Below are 15,543 nucleotides of genomic sequence, written 5' to 3' on the forward strand. Positions count from 1 at the left end.
ATAGACATCTCCATTTGTAGCCCAGTTTTGTCCACGCATTTCGAATGGTCAGTTATTCATGACCTTCATGGTAGTGACCACTACCCCATTCGAATGCGTATGTCCGCTTTACGTCCTGCGGAAACTCGCTCTTCAAACTGGGTTATTAAAAAGGCGGACTGGGTCGGATTTTCGGAGTCCATATCATTCGATGATATTGGATATGAAAGTGTGGACTCCGTCGTAGAGCACTTTTCAAATGTGGTTATTAAGTCTGCGGAATTATCTATCCCCCGGTCGTCCTGCAGGCCAAAACGCTTCCCTGTCCTTTGGTGGACGGACGCCTGTAGAGATGCAATCCGAGACCGCAAACGTGCTTTACGCCAATTTGAGCGCCATCCGACCCAAGAAAACTTTGTCCAGTTTAAACGTCTTCGAGCCATAGCTCGTCGCACTGTATGCTATGCTAAGAAGACGTCCTGGACAAATTACGTCAATTCATTGAAAAAGAAGGTCCAAGCTAACATCGTGTGGGACAAAGTCCGTCGGATAATGGGGAAACGTAGTTCTGTAATTCCGGGTCTTCTGAACAACGGCGTAACGACCACCAGTCACATAGAAATTGCAGAGATATTCGCTCACTCATTTGCACAGATAAGCAGCTCAAACGATAATTATGACCCGGAATTTTTAAAAATTAAGGATACTGCGGAGAAACTAACTCTGAACTTTACATCTAATAACACTGAACAATACAATGCACCGTTCACATCCGAGGAGCTGGAGGCGGCACTGGACGCATCCCCTGACACCTCTCCTGGCCCTGATAACATCCATGACCGTATGCTTCGCCATCTTCCGCCAGCTGGAAAATCCTTTCTTCTGGCAATGTACAACAAGATCTGGACTGAGGGTGTATTTCCATCTGCTTGGCGTTCCGCCATTGTAATCCCAGTCCAGAAACCAGGAAAGGATCCTTCTTTACCTGGCAGTTATAGGCCAATTTGTCTTACCAGCTGCGTATGCAAGGTTATGGAAAAGATGATAAGCAAACGCCTGATGTGGGTACTCGAAACGGAAAACCGATTATCTAATATCCAATGTGGTTTTCGTAAGCACAGATCAGCCGCAGACCATCTTGTTCGGCTAGAGACCGCCATTAGAGATGCTTTCCTCAAGAAGGAACATCTTGTGGCGGTCTTCTTTGATCTAGAAAAGGCTTACGATACCACATGGCGGTATGGCATTCTACAAACTCTGCATGATTGGGGACTTCGTGGCAGTCTACCAACATTTATTGCGAAGTTCATGGCAGAGCGGTATTTCCGAGTTCGAGTAGGCACCACACTTTCTAACGAACATCTCCAAGAAAATGGCGTTCCACAGGGGTCTGTATTAACTGTTCTTTTCTGCATTGCGATCAATGGGTGGCCGAGTATCTTCTCTCTTGTACGTTGATGACTTCAGTCTATTTTACAGCTCCCGATATCTTCCATCCATCGGTCGACAGTTGCAACTGGTCATCAACGTACTATCAGAGTGGGCTGTTCGCAATGGCTTTAAATTCTCCACTCAGAAGACGCAGTGTGTCCACTTTTACAACCAACGTGGACTACATCCACATCCTGAACTGCGTCTTAATGGAGTGGAGTTGCAATATACAGACACTGCGACATTTTTGGGCCTTATCTTTGATTATAAATTAACGTGGGAGGCTCATATACGTGATTTGAGAAGGCGTTGCGAGAAATCCTTAAACGTTTTACGCCTTTTGTCAGGGGTTCGCTGGGGTGCAGACCGTACAGTGCTTTTACGTCTTTACCGAGCTCTTATACGATCAAAGCTGGATTATGGCTGTTTTATTTATGGCTCAGCAAATAAATCTAAATTACGTCTTTTAGATACTATCCATCACCATGGGATACGACTCGCTACAGGGGCCTTCCGACCTAGTCGGATAGCGAGTCTTTATTGTGAAGCAGGAGAACCATCACTGTATCGGCGACGTAATGTGTTGTTGTGCTCATATGCTGTTAAGTTCCGCTCGCAGCCTGAGCACAATTCTTACGACTCTTTCCATCATTCGTCTCTTTACGGCCGATACAGTGAAAATCCACGGAGACTTCGTCCAGCAGGTGTGCGGTTTCGTGAACTGCTCTCTGAGCTGGATATACATCTACCATCAGTTCGCACCACTCCACCGTGGATTATGCGACGTCCCATGTTTGATGTAAGTCTGAGCCGTTGTTTTAAGAATTTTACACCAGCTTTTGTTTATAGACTTCGTTTTAGTGAACTTTTATCCCGATATCCAAATTATTCATTAGTTTTTACTGACGGATCCCGGATAAATGATTGTGTTGGTTGTTCCTTCGTTACAAATGGATAGATATTTAAATACAGACTAAGCCAATATACTAGTGTTTTTACTGCTGAACTCTATGCTTTTTACAGAGTTTTATTGTTTTTAATTAGGCAACCTCGAGGCAGATTCCTTATCTCTTCCGACTCTTTAAGTGCCATCCAGTCCTTGCAGTCTTTTAATTTGATGATCCGCTTGTCTTAAGAACTCAGCAGCTGTTCCATACTCTCCTTTGCTCTGATTATGAGATTGGAGTAGTGTGGATTCCTGGTCATGTAGGGATTCCAGGAAATAAGGCCGCGGATGCTGCAGCCAGGGCTGGCGCACTGAATGGCTCTCTGGTATATTGGCGCGAGATGTGGCAGGACATTCGAAACTACTTGAAATATAAAATATGGTGGCAAGGGGAAGGAGAATGGTCTGCACAAGAGGGAAACAAATTACGAAATATAAAGAATACTGTTCGAGTTTGGGATTCGTCTACAAGAGCGTCGCGACACGAGGAGGTTTTACTCACCCGGTTGAGAATTGGCCATTGTCATCTGACACACGGCCATCTCCTACGTGGCGAACCTCAGCAGGAGTGCGATATGTGCCATGTTCCACTTACGGTGGAACACTTTTTATTGCGTTGCAGGAAATATGACCATGCACGGAGGCAATATGGAATTCGGCCGACATTACGTGACGCTCTTGAAAATGATTTTATTTGTACAAATGCAGTTCTGAGATTTTTATCAAATACAGGTTTGGATAAGGTGATTTAGTTTTTTATTGATCCGTTTTACTTATCCTCCGGACTCTTTACATCCGGAGGTTACATTTGTTGTTTTATATTTGATTTTACATTGTTGACATTTCGGACTTTATACATCCGAATATTTTATAAAATTTTATGGTTTTAAAATATGATTCACAAGTTATCTCTGGTGGCCTTAGTTTTATTGTTTTATTTGTTCGTCTTGAATACCACCTAGTGTGGTAGAATTGCTCACTTTTATGATTGTGTAGAAATCACCTTATGTATACTGCATTTGTGTGCCTCGTTTTATCGTGACAACGCTTTTTAGTTTGTTTATCACTCTGATTATTATATTATTTATGTCTTTGTTATAGTAAGAATTTTAGATAAGGGCGCAAATAGCCTTAGTAGCTGACGCGCCCTTATTAAACCCTACTACTACTACTGAAACATCCCAGTATCGATTTTGTAAAAACTCCATTTTAACGTTATTCAGGAAATAAAAAATATCTCTGGGATGATGCTCAATTCTTCTCCCTTCTCCCTTCCGCATGATGTTGACAATAATTTAATAGTGAAACATTTCTTTTACTTATGGTGAGTAAGTACTTGACTTCGTCATTCACCACATAAAGCCAATCATGTAGAGACCATTTACCAACAGAGTCGTTGCCAAAAGTCCACCATAGGAGAGCTCAATCATAGTAATGATTAATTAATAATTTATAAATTCATATTTGTATTTATAATTTACATTTTTTTTTTACTATACCATAATCATTCAAATCGAGCTTTCAGGTATAACTCCCTGTGAAGTTGATCTGTATAATTTCGAGGGAAAAATTGTTTCGGGACCGGGTATCGAACCCGGGACCTTTGGTTAAACATACTAACGCTCTACCAACTGGGCTACCCAGGAACTCTACCGGGCACCGACCCAATTTTTCCCTCTATATCCACAGACCTCAACGTGGACTGACAATCGTCAAACAACCAACATTGAGTGCACACAATCTCTGTGTGACTTAAATTGTGGTTTTACTTTTAACGAACAGTGACGTATTATGCAAATCGAACTTTCAGGTATAACTCCCTGTAAAGTTGTTTTGTATAATTTCGAGGGAAAATCATACCATAATCATATTTATTAGGCCTATACTATTTTTAAATGCATGTCCATTTTCAACACTGACTTGCTTGTACTGTGCTGTGTGTTACCACGCCCAGAAATGTTACGCGGGAATGAACGACCAATAAAATATATCAGAAATGACCACGTGCGTTTGTTGATATGAGGTACCGAGCATGAGTTACCGTTCTAAGAGCGTGTTAACTATACATATATACAAGCAATAATTTCATATTCGCATCTTTGTATTTTTATCAGCCCTTCAGAATATCATAACATTGTTATAGTACAGAAATGTTACTAAAGAATCTACCTATATGAAATTTGAGTCATTTAACATCTACTAAGGTTCAATATTTCAAAGTTAATAATTTTCTTCCTTTAGGAAAGCTTTCATTCTTAAAAGCCTACATTTAATAGCAATATTTGTCAAAACTAATTTAATTCATATTTCATTACTACGAAATACTCTAGGAACTTTTATATTAGCTAGTATTAATAGATGAGTAGTTCCAATAAACATAAATAGGCTATTAATAGTTTAAATTAACCCTTACGAATTCGCGCATTCTTCCTATAACCCTACCATCATATCACACTTCCCTCAAATCCATTTCAGTATTAACTCCGGACTCCCCAAAGGTCTTTCTATATTAGTACTCGCGTGTGGTGTCATTACTTCTCTATAATCAATGTCTTGGATATAATATTTTTATTTTATTATGCGATATTTGTCTAGATAATGTTAAAATAACTGACTTGCAGTTAATTTTCAAATTTTAAATATATTTCTATAGGATTAATTAGCAAAAATCTATCTATATACCTAGCAGACACTGTTCCATCAAGTCGTCTTTGTTGCCCATGCATACTTAGAGAATACATGTACACATAAACAGGATAATTTTATTAATTACAAGCGAATATCACTAATATCCTTACTTGCAGGACAAAATCCTCCTAGACTTCAGCGTCGGCATCATCTCTGTCTTTCTTCTCTTGAAGGACGCATTATAACAAAATCGAAGAAAAGTTTCCGAGATTCTGTTACGCACTTAACACATGTGTATTGTACAGTAGCACTCAAAAATATTTTGTAGAAAGCATGTCACAATTACATAAAGATAAGTATTGAATAGAAAAAAGTCATTGGATAATTGAAAAGTATGCATTTCTAATCCATTTAGTATGAAAATACATTTAGTTTAAATAGAGTTATCTTGCCTAAAAAATAATTGAACATTCTTCTGGATCAAAAGTAATTTGTAAGTCCAAGTATGTAATAATAAAAAAAAAAAAAAAATCAGTATTTCGTTGCATTCCCCGAGCTTTGATCACAGCAGCACATCTATTTGGCATTGAATCCACAAGATTTTGCAATTGCTTGTGTGGAAGTTGTGACCATTCCTCCAATAAGGCAGTAAAGAACTTATCCTTATTTGAGTAACTTCTATGACGAACACGTCGATCCAATTCACCCCAGAGATGTTCAATAGGATTAAGATCCGGATTCTGACTTGGCCAATCCAAAAGTTTGATTTTTTTTATCTGCAAAGAATTTTTTAATTGGCTGGAAGTGTGTTTTTTTATCATTGTCCTACTGAAAAATCCAATTACGTGACATATTCTTCCTCCCATATGAAACCATATTTTTTTTCTAAACTGTCACTATACATGAAACCATCCATATTACCTTCTGTTTGGACTAGAGGACCAACTCCACTTCTAGAGAAACATGCCCACACCATGATGCTACTACCACTGTGCTTAATAGTCGGTACCTGGTATTTTGGTCGACGTACATACTATACACCATCAGAAGAATATAAATTAAATTTACTCTCATTACTCCATAACACCTTATATTATCAGTCTGCAGTGTTGCAAACTCTAACCTAGCCTTCCTATTTTTTGGATTTACGAGTGGTTTTCGTGATGATCGTCTACCATTTAATCACCAGCTACTAGACGACTTTTCGCAGTAGAGACATGTAGGTTCAGTCCATGGTGCTGCTCTTGATCATCCCTAATTTTTCGAGCCGATTTTCGTCGATCAGCAACCGACTGCTTACAAATCATTCTGTCCTCCCTCACTGTTGTTTTCTGAGGACGACCAGACTTTGGCTTATTGTCTACTGACCCTTACTATAGTAAGGTATTTGGCAGTGGCGTAGCGTAATGTATGCTAAAAAGCTTAGCTTCCCCAGTTAATAATAATTTCATAATAAACCTGCAGTTTATGGAGAAAATTATTTATTAATTTTAATAGAATTTATATTGACGCGTTAAATATTGTCATGCGGCAGCTCAGGATGATTTGTGATGCAGCAGTAAACAAGAAGCCTGCACACACCAGCTTCCAAGCAGACTGGTTTCTTCTGTGTAATCCACCCCGCAGATTTTCCATCCCTTTCTAACTAAACTACCCTAGTCGCAAGGCTCGCAAGAAGCTAGCTTTAACATTTAAAATAAGTAGTTTCCGAGTTATCCCTTTTCGTCAGTTGTGTTCAGTTGAAGTGTTAGTGTGCATTGTAGCTGATATAATAAATAATGAGCGAAATAACAGTTCCTGACAATAATTTACTTGAATTGTTTTAGGACAATTGTATTATCAAGACTGACTTACGAACAAAAGTGTGATTTAAAAAACAAATGACCGACTCCCTTGCTGTCAGTGAAGGACACAACCAAAAGACAGACGCATACTTACGTAATGATACTAATATTGTGATTTCTCTAAGTATGACAGGGAGTGAGCTAATGTTATACGTATACGTGTCTATTTGTTAAGAGATATGTGTAAACCGTGAAATCATATTTTACTACGTATCATTTGAGGTCATGCCTTATTTGTGTTACTTACGATGTTACAATCAATCAGGGGCTGCTTTCGAAGGGGGGCTGCGGAGCTGCAGCACCCCCAGACATTCGTGGCTCTTGTCTCGTTTTATGTTGTAAAATACATTTATTATACAGTCTCTATTTAGCGGCTCGAATTTTTTTTTAATTTCGCTCTCATTGACATGCACGCAATCGTTAGTGAAGTCACTTCCTTCCCTGGTGCTGCCAGAGCGAAACGAGAGATAAGGACGGATTGGTGAAGCCACTTTCTCCTCTGGAGCTGCTAGTCACGTCTCGGATGCTTTGCGCGTAGTTTTACTCCTCCCCCTGCTACTCCCCTCGCCGTGAATCCAGTTTCCAGGCGCTGCAAAATTTGCAGCAGTTTGTCAGTAGTGCGCAGTTTTAAATACATTTTCTTTAATGTTGTGAGTATAACAAGTGCAGCTATGTTTAATTCTGTACATTATTTACAGTCTATTCAGTTCAGTACCTTAACAATTCAGGAGAAATGTGAAATTAAGTGCCCATCAGTTGAATCTCATAATGGAAAGAGCCGCTAAACAAAATAGCCTACAAACCCCGCATATTTTTTGCTAATTTATCCAGTATCCCTGCTTTCTTCTCTCGATCTCCACACAGTCTATATTAGATTAATGTGTTTCAAAGACAATTCCATCAGCTGGGACAACAAGAAGGAGTTTTAAAATAAGTAAATATTGTTCATGAGAAGAAGGAATCATTGCTAGAATGTTTTCAAACCATAATGGAATCTGAAACAACTATCAACAACACAATAAACGAGGCAAGCGCCCTGGTGCGTACTCTTGAAGATCCTGAATTCAATTTCTGGCTCAGTTTTTTTTTTATTGATGTATCATGTAGATATATTATACAGCCAACTACAACATCGCCAGTTAGACATTTCTAAGGTTCAAATGTGCATATAAAAAATTAAATTATGGTTTATTTCACGACACTCGCAACTGCAAGGGTTTAATCAGGGATCGAACCCGCAACCGATTAAGCTACGGAGGCCGACTCTGCATATCAAGCTTCGTTAATGCCATACAGACAATACGGAACAGTGCACAGTTGAGCAGCGAGATCTGTGAAAATGAAAACCATAAAAAGCGTCGTAAGGTCGAAGGGATTCAGACAAGGGTTGCGGCAGCCAAGGAAGTGTGTGACCTCATTATCACACAAGCTAACACCCAGTAGCGGCCGGTGATCGAAATCCTCGGTGAGGCCAGATGCAACTAGTTTAAGTGCCTCCGATAGGAAATGTTTATTTATGATATTAATTATTGTTATATTATCAATATCATGATTACTGTATTATTATTATTTTTATTAGTCTATTATTATTAGCCTACTATTGATGAAAAATAATGTCACTCACCAAATAAGCTGTTATGCTGTGAGTTTCAGTGATTGTTTCAGTGTGATGAAGCAACCCACATTATGTGTTGAAAATCCCCTCCTTTCTGTTCTTTTTATTTTTTTCCCTTGACTGCAACGAACAAGGCCAACAGAGAACTTTATTTTGCACCACATTACCACTTAACCATTTATGTTGCCCATACCAGGATGCAATAGAAACTCGCGTTTTAAGATTATCTGTCAGAAAAATTGTCAGCGATGTCGTAGGTATCTCGGTAGACTCTCTCTTTATTTAAAACTTCCTTTCTTTCAATATTATTTCTTCTTGAAAAAAGGACACTTTAACAATGAATTAACTACACCAGCATTATTTCTCGCATTTGTTTCTGTTTATATTTTCCCGAAATACATAACAACATTGGCCCAGATTCACTACTCAAGTACAATAGTACAACACCCTCGCTTAAGTCATAAACTGAGACATAAGGGGAGGGAATAGTGTGGGTCTCCGCCTGCCAAAGAGCTGAATTTGTGTTATTTATGACCTATTTAGGAAGACAAGTCACCATTGCTATTCCCACCCCACTCTACCCTTGAGGTCGGCCCATGGATGTGAGGAGTGAAACCTGACCAGGCCACGAGGCCAGACGAATTGTGCCTCGGCTACAACGCTTTAAGCGCAAGCTCAAACCCCGCGAAAATACAGAAAATTTAGAAGAGAGACCCGGCACGAACGATTCTGGCCTCAGGAACAAATTTTACTGCAAAACAGGTCTATATACACCACAACCGGACCCGGCACGAGCGATTCTGGCCTCAGGAGTAAATGTTACTGCAAAACAGGTCTATATACATCACAAAGTTTTAAAATGCTTCTACAGCGATGCTTCATTCAAATAACTAATACATTATATAAAAACACAAAATTTGATTTCTGTTAGCCAAGTGACTGAGGCCCGGCCTCACTTGCCTCAGTCAATCAGCCGCCACTGCTAACACCCGATTCCAGTTCAAGATCATCTGACATTATCATCTCTTCTGTGTCAAGAAAAATTTGAATGCTACAAAAGCTCATTTCCTGAAAATGACCTAAATGTATGTGTAAACCTTTTTCCAATGTTCGATAAAGACAAACTCAAAACGGAACTCACTGTGTTGTATCAGAGACAAGAATTCAGAAATATCAGTGACGCAGTCAAACTCTTACAGTTTCTTCTATCTGAGAACTTGCAGGCCTCATTTTCAGAAGATGTGGAACTGCTACGCATAGCTATCACCATACCAATGACAACTTCCGAACCAAAACGTTGCTTTTCGTGTTTGAAGAGTAAAATCCTAGCTCAGAAATACGATGAGAGAAGAGAGACTGACCGCATTAGCTATGTTTTCCATTGTAAAGACTATGTTAAACGACATATCGGATTTTAATAAGATGATTCAAAAGTTTATAACCCACAAGACAAAGCGCATGGAACTAATCTATACTAATAATAAATCTGTAGCCAAATTTGTTCTGGTAATTTTAGATTTTCCAAAAATAATTGGTGTTAACGTGTATAATTAACCATCCTGAAACCGAAAATCGCTTTTTTGAAATTTTTGTTTGTATGTCTGTCTGTCTGTCTGTTTGTTACCTTTTCACGCGATAATGGCTGAAAGGATTTCGGTGAAAATTGGAATATAAATTAAGTTCGTTGTAACTTAGATTTTAGGCTATATGTCATTCAAAATACGTTATTTAAAGGGGGGTTATAAGGGGGCCTGAATTAAATACATCGAAATATCTCGCTTATTATTGCTTTTTGTGAAAAATGTTACATAACAAAAGTTTCTTTAAAAATGATTTCCGATAAGTGTTATTCTGTGTAAAATTTTGATAGGACTGATATTTAAGGATATACAGGACTTTTAATATAACAATACAATACATTTTCACCGCCGCCTCAGATTATAGCGTTGTTGTTCCTGCAGTAACTCCTATGTGCAAAATATAAAATTTTTGAGTAGGAAAAAACACGTTTAGTCATTCCATGGCAATGGTACATAGGAGATCGTGAATTCTTACATTTTCAAAAGAAAGAAATATAATCACATATCAAATGCTGTATCACTATTTAAGTTATTTGAAGGGTTCATAACCATAGTGGGCCAAGCGCCATTTACTGAAGATGTAGAAAACAATGGTTAAAATTAAGTTATTACCATAATTCAATTGAAACATATAGCAAGTAATATAAAGTTTACGCATTAAAACTAAATGATATGTCAATCTTCATTAAACTATGGTTGCATGTAATAACAAATAAGAAACATGTTAAAGGAATTGTCATTGCACCAAATGAGTGCTCTCTGGGCCAAAATTATCTCATTTTAATTATTTAAATACAATTTAAATTAAGTGACATATTAAACGATTTATCCTTCTATCAAACACGAATGTTCCCTGGATCAAACGTCCTATTTTAATTGTGTAAATACTTTATATATATATATATATATATATATATATATATATATATATATATATATATATATTTCTAACAAGTGCAGCGGAGCGCACGGGTACGGCTAGTCTTTAAATAAGGTAAGTTGCATGGTTTATTTTTTTATGCAGCCCCCCTGAATTCAATACCCACGAGCCGCCACTGCAACCAATCTTCGACTGCTGACTTGAAATTGACTACTATTTATTTTAAGACTGTATTTTTGTAATACGTTTTCTCATATTGCATGAAAGACAACTTGAGTTAGCTTTCCCTGCTCACAATTTCATGCTACGCCACTGGTATTTGGCTAGACTGCAATTTTCCCTTCTTCAGAGCGTTTAAAACGTGTCACATCCACAGAATTGTAACTGCATGCAAACAGTACTGACAACATATACGAGTACTTTTTAGCGCTACTGTAGGCTATATTATTTTTGCACGATCTACAACTGCAAATGTATAAATTTTACAATACCTATTGTTTGCATTGAAAATGCATTTTAGTGAATGTAACTATTATACAATCAAGGGAGTATTAGTTTGTTAAAAAGCTTAATAAAAATCGGTATGGTTCTGTTTTTGTGTCTAATGATGAAAATTAAACACTTGAAAAATATGTTATTGAGGGGGGATTAGATGCATTACATTACATTATAATAGAAACACGGACATTTAAAGTAAAATAATTGTTTCACTACTAAGATTTATTTAAAACCATCCGTCCTCAAGTGAGGTTGACCACTGGGATCCGGAATTAACAAACATAAAAAGATAAAGGGAAATGAAACGAGTAAAATAATTATTCGATTTGTACATTAAAACGAAAATCTATGTGTTAACATATAAATGATAGTGTAGAATTTGAAGAGAGGCCTTCAAAATTTCAATCACAATTTTCTGAACCTCATAAAAGGGAATTTTAAAGGATTTAAGGATATTACAAGTAAATTTTGGTAAACAACCCCTCGCTCCAAATAGTAAGCCTGTAACATCCTAGTTGTAAAGCGAAATTCCATATTTTTCACTGAGAAGACATCATTTATCTGCAGTGCCTGATTCGTGTCTCGTTCAAAGCCAATCGTAGGATTTAAGACCATCGCTTTCTGGTTTCTTCTATTGACGCCAATTATATCCACCCTTCTATGGGAATCATCTTCAGACTCACAATGAATCTCCTCATGTATTTCCCATCCTCTGTTTCTTAGCAGGTTGGCAATTGCTGTACGGCATGATAGTGTCCGTTGTTACGCAGTAGCTCTCTCTCAGTACGTGGCCACTGGCCAAGTGTTTGTCTCGCTGCAGCCGGGATGGCGACAACGGGTAGTACTGAAGGTTCTGCCAGGGACAGAACTCACTGCGGTGACGTTGCAAGATATCTTGATGGAATTGATGTATTCCGAGGACGAAAGACACTTTTTAGAGGAGATCCAGGAGTTCGCTTTGGGGCATTCTTCATATGTATTGATTTTACGGCACTAACATGATTTATAGGCCTATCGTGTTAGAAGTTCGTTGAACGCATTCTCATCAATTCCCAGAAAATTCCTAAATGATCGAGAATCTTCCAATGCCATTTCTCTGAGTAGGAATAAAAAAATATTAATAAAGGATCTTCTTTCATTTGCATTTCACTATTTTCAGTTATATATGTGTTGGGATGATAATTCATGTTATGAGAGATTCTCAGGATATTCGTTTTATAGGTAATTTATCTTTAACTTTTTGTTTCCGATGCACATATTATTTTTCTACATAGACTCGACTTTCTCACCAACACATTTCTTTTCTCTACATGTTCTATCCTCCAGAGCTATCAGTTCTTTGACAATATTTGCAATCGCAAGCACAAATTTATTATTACATTTCAGAACTCATGATTAACTATATATATATATATATATATATATATATATATATATATATATATATATATATATATATCGTAAGCCGATTTGAAATCAACGCGAAGATTTCTGTAACAATCCACCTTTTCTTTCCTTTAACAGACGAAAGGTTGTCTTGAGTTCTTCGCCAAGCGAAAACGCTCGTTTAACTCGCCGTAACTCGAAAACCAGCTTAAAGATTTTAAATAGTGGCAAGTTTTAAAAGTAATTTCCATTCTTCCTCAACATTTCACTCGCTTTGACCCCCCCCCCATATAACGAGAAAAATAAAGAAGTTTGCTGGTAACCAACTTTTGAAAGTGTACATGTCTATTTTTAACAAATCACTTCGAAGTTAGTAATTTTTTTCCTCACGTTTCAAAAAAGATTTTGATTTCGAATTTTTTCCTATGCTTTCCTCAGATATTAATCTGCCAATCACAAAAATAACAGTACGATTGATTGACTATCATAGGAGCTACGACATGATATGCCCCTGCATACGTGAAATTTTCGTCTCCGTCACCAAGGACGTTATAGTTATTTACCGCCACCGCTGAGAATATTTCGCGTTGGTGTGTGGAAACGTGCGAATTTCGTTTCCACTGTACATGCGAAATATTCGTCGCCGACACCGTTTCGAATATTTCGCGTTGGTGTGGGTAGGCCAGTGGCCGCTACTCCCTACGTGCTAACGTGCTGTAGCACGCCATAAAATTATCGTCGAAATAATACTGTTAAAAAAACGCACATAATACAAATTCTACTTATAATAGTTCACTATTTTCGATAACTTGGTGCTATAGACTCGATGGAATCCATCCTTACTTTACGTGCTAATTCCCAATTTAGCCCGGCTAGCAATGTCTGCTCATTCGCAGAACAGCACTTCACCTCGCCCCTCCTTGATATTTTATCCTGCTTTTTGACACAACACCGTGAGCTATAGACTCGATGGAATCCATCCTTACTTTACATGCTAATTCCCTTCAAAAATTAGGAGAGTCTAAAAATATTTTTAGCACGCTATTATTTTCAGGTACGAGCCGCCACTGGGGTAGGCCTACAGCATTCTATACAGAAAACTGGTTTGTTCAAAGATCTTTGATGTAGTGTAATAGCATATATATATATATATATATATATATATATATATATATATATATATATATATATTGATTCAAACTTCGCGTCAAATCATGGTCAAATTTTTAGTCAAAATTTTATCAAAGAATTTTGATAGTGTAATACCGGCCTAACAAACACGAGAGCCAGCAACAAGAAAACAAGCACCATGGGAACCGGGCTGTCTTCCTACTTCACCTATTTGTAAATTTGTCCCTGAAGGATACTGAAAATGGATGGAGACTTATTCTACAGTTGAGCCGATGATGTTAAGAAACATGGATCACAGACCAGATTACTAATTTATTAACACAGAGCAGGATCTTCTAAAAATACTATAGAAGTTGTGTTTAGTTTGATTTATCATTTTCTGCATAAGAAGGGGAAATGTAAATGTCATTTATAAGAAGTCATCAATAGTGAATATTTTTACTGTAGAAAGCCTTTCTTAATTTCATCAGGATTTACAATGGGCTTTGTACATTACTGCATTCTGTTCGTTCTTTATACCATTTTTATCGATGTTGTGCAATTACTGAATTTATTAATGTCATTGAATAAATATGATTTCAAATTGAACATTTGCACATGAATAATTTATATATCCCGCAACTTGTAAAATTAATGCTGCCAATGTTTGTCCTGAGATAATCACAGATCATATTATCGATTCTATTTTGTTTTTGGCTGTTTAATGTTTGCAACACTGGTAAAGACGAGCCAGACGATCAGATGGGCTGGAGGCTGGCGGTATTGCGCAAATTTTGTGGTGTGGTTCTTATCACAGACTAGATCGAGAATTGTTGCTGTCTGCTTTATGTTCATCTCCAATTATAGTTATTGAACTAAATACTTCTGTGACGTTGGATCAAGTTTATGCGTCCATTCTTTATGTAAGTTTTTTACTGTAAATACGTATAATGTCCAAATGGGTATCTAATAATTATGTCACAAACTTGCCACTCCTGCATTGATTGTAATATGACAAAATATAACACATATGAGTTAATTTGTGTAGTAAATAATTACGTATAAATCCTCATGTACATTTTAAGGTTATGTCGTATGATCTTACTGCAAAATGTTAACTGCAGTTATGAAATATTCACTAACAACGCATATATATATATATATATATATATATATATATATATATATATATATATATATATATATATATATATAGACCATACCGTTCGTATCCATTATATCCATACTTCTTCTTGTGTGATTTCCGTCTAGCTATGCTTTAGTCTACTCCTCACTCTCCGGAAGTTAGGTTAATTTAGGTTATGTTCGCCCTGAAGCCTTCCAATCACACTTTCTCGATTGGCTTTTTGGCAGTGTAGGCTATAATATTTGCCGCTGTGTCCGGAACTCAGTGTCTTGCTGGTAAGCTCCGTCTAGTATCCCCTCCACCAGACAGTCAGACACCGTATGGAACACGTTGGAATTAGGTGTATATACAGGATGCTAATTAACGGGGAGGATGGGGGATTTCCCCCCTGTTGGAAAGTTATCCCCCTCACATAAATTCATATTTACATCCTTACCAGGGATAACTTCTATCCCCCTCACAAAATATAATTGTTTTAATACGAGTATGCTTTAAAAAA

General features: G+C 37.4%; 1 protein-coding gene across 5 annotated transcripts in view; it reads left to right on the forward strand.

Moving 5' to 3' along the window:
- LOC138696308 (uncharacterized) overlaps positions 1–15,543 on the forward strand; it is a 92,811-nt gene that overhangs the window by 19,589 nt on the left and 57,679 nt on the right. For 2 of the 5 annotated variants that reach the window (XM_069821086.1, XM_069821085.1), the window contains exon 1: positions 14,648–14,820. The exons of the other annotated variants lie outside the window; for them this stretch is intronic. The gene's annotated coding sequence lies outside the window, so the exon portion shown is untranslated. Of the gene's footprint in view, positions 1–14,647; positions 14,821–15,543 lie in introns of those variants that run through there. 5 annotated transcript variants of the gene reach the window in all.

The sequence above is a fragment of the Periplaneta americana genome, chromosome 3, assembly GCF_040183065.1.
Source record: "Periplaneta americana isolate PAMFEO1 chromosome 3, P.americana_PAMFEO1_priV1, whole genome shotgun sequence".
Taxonomy (NCBI): domain Eukaryota; kingdom Metazoa; phylum Arthropoda; class Insecta; order Blattodea; family Blattidae; genus Periplaneta; species Periplaneta americana.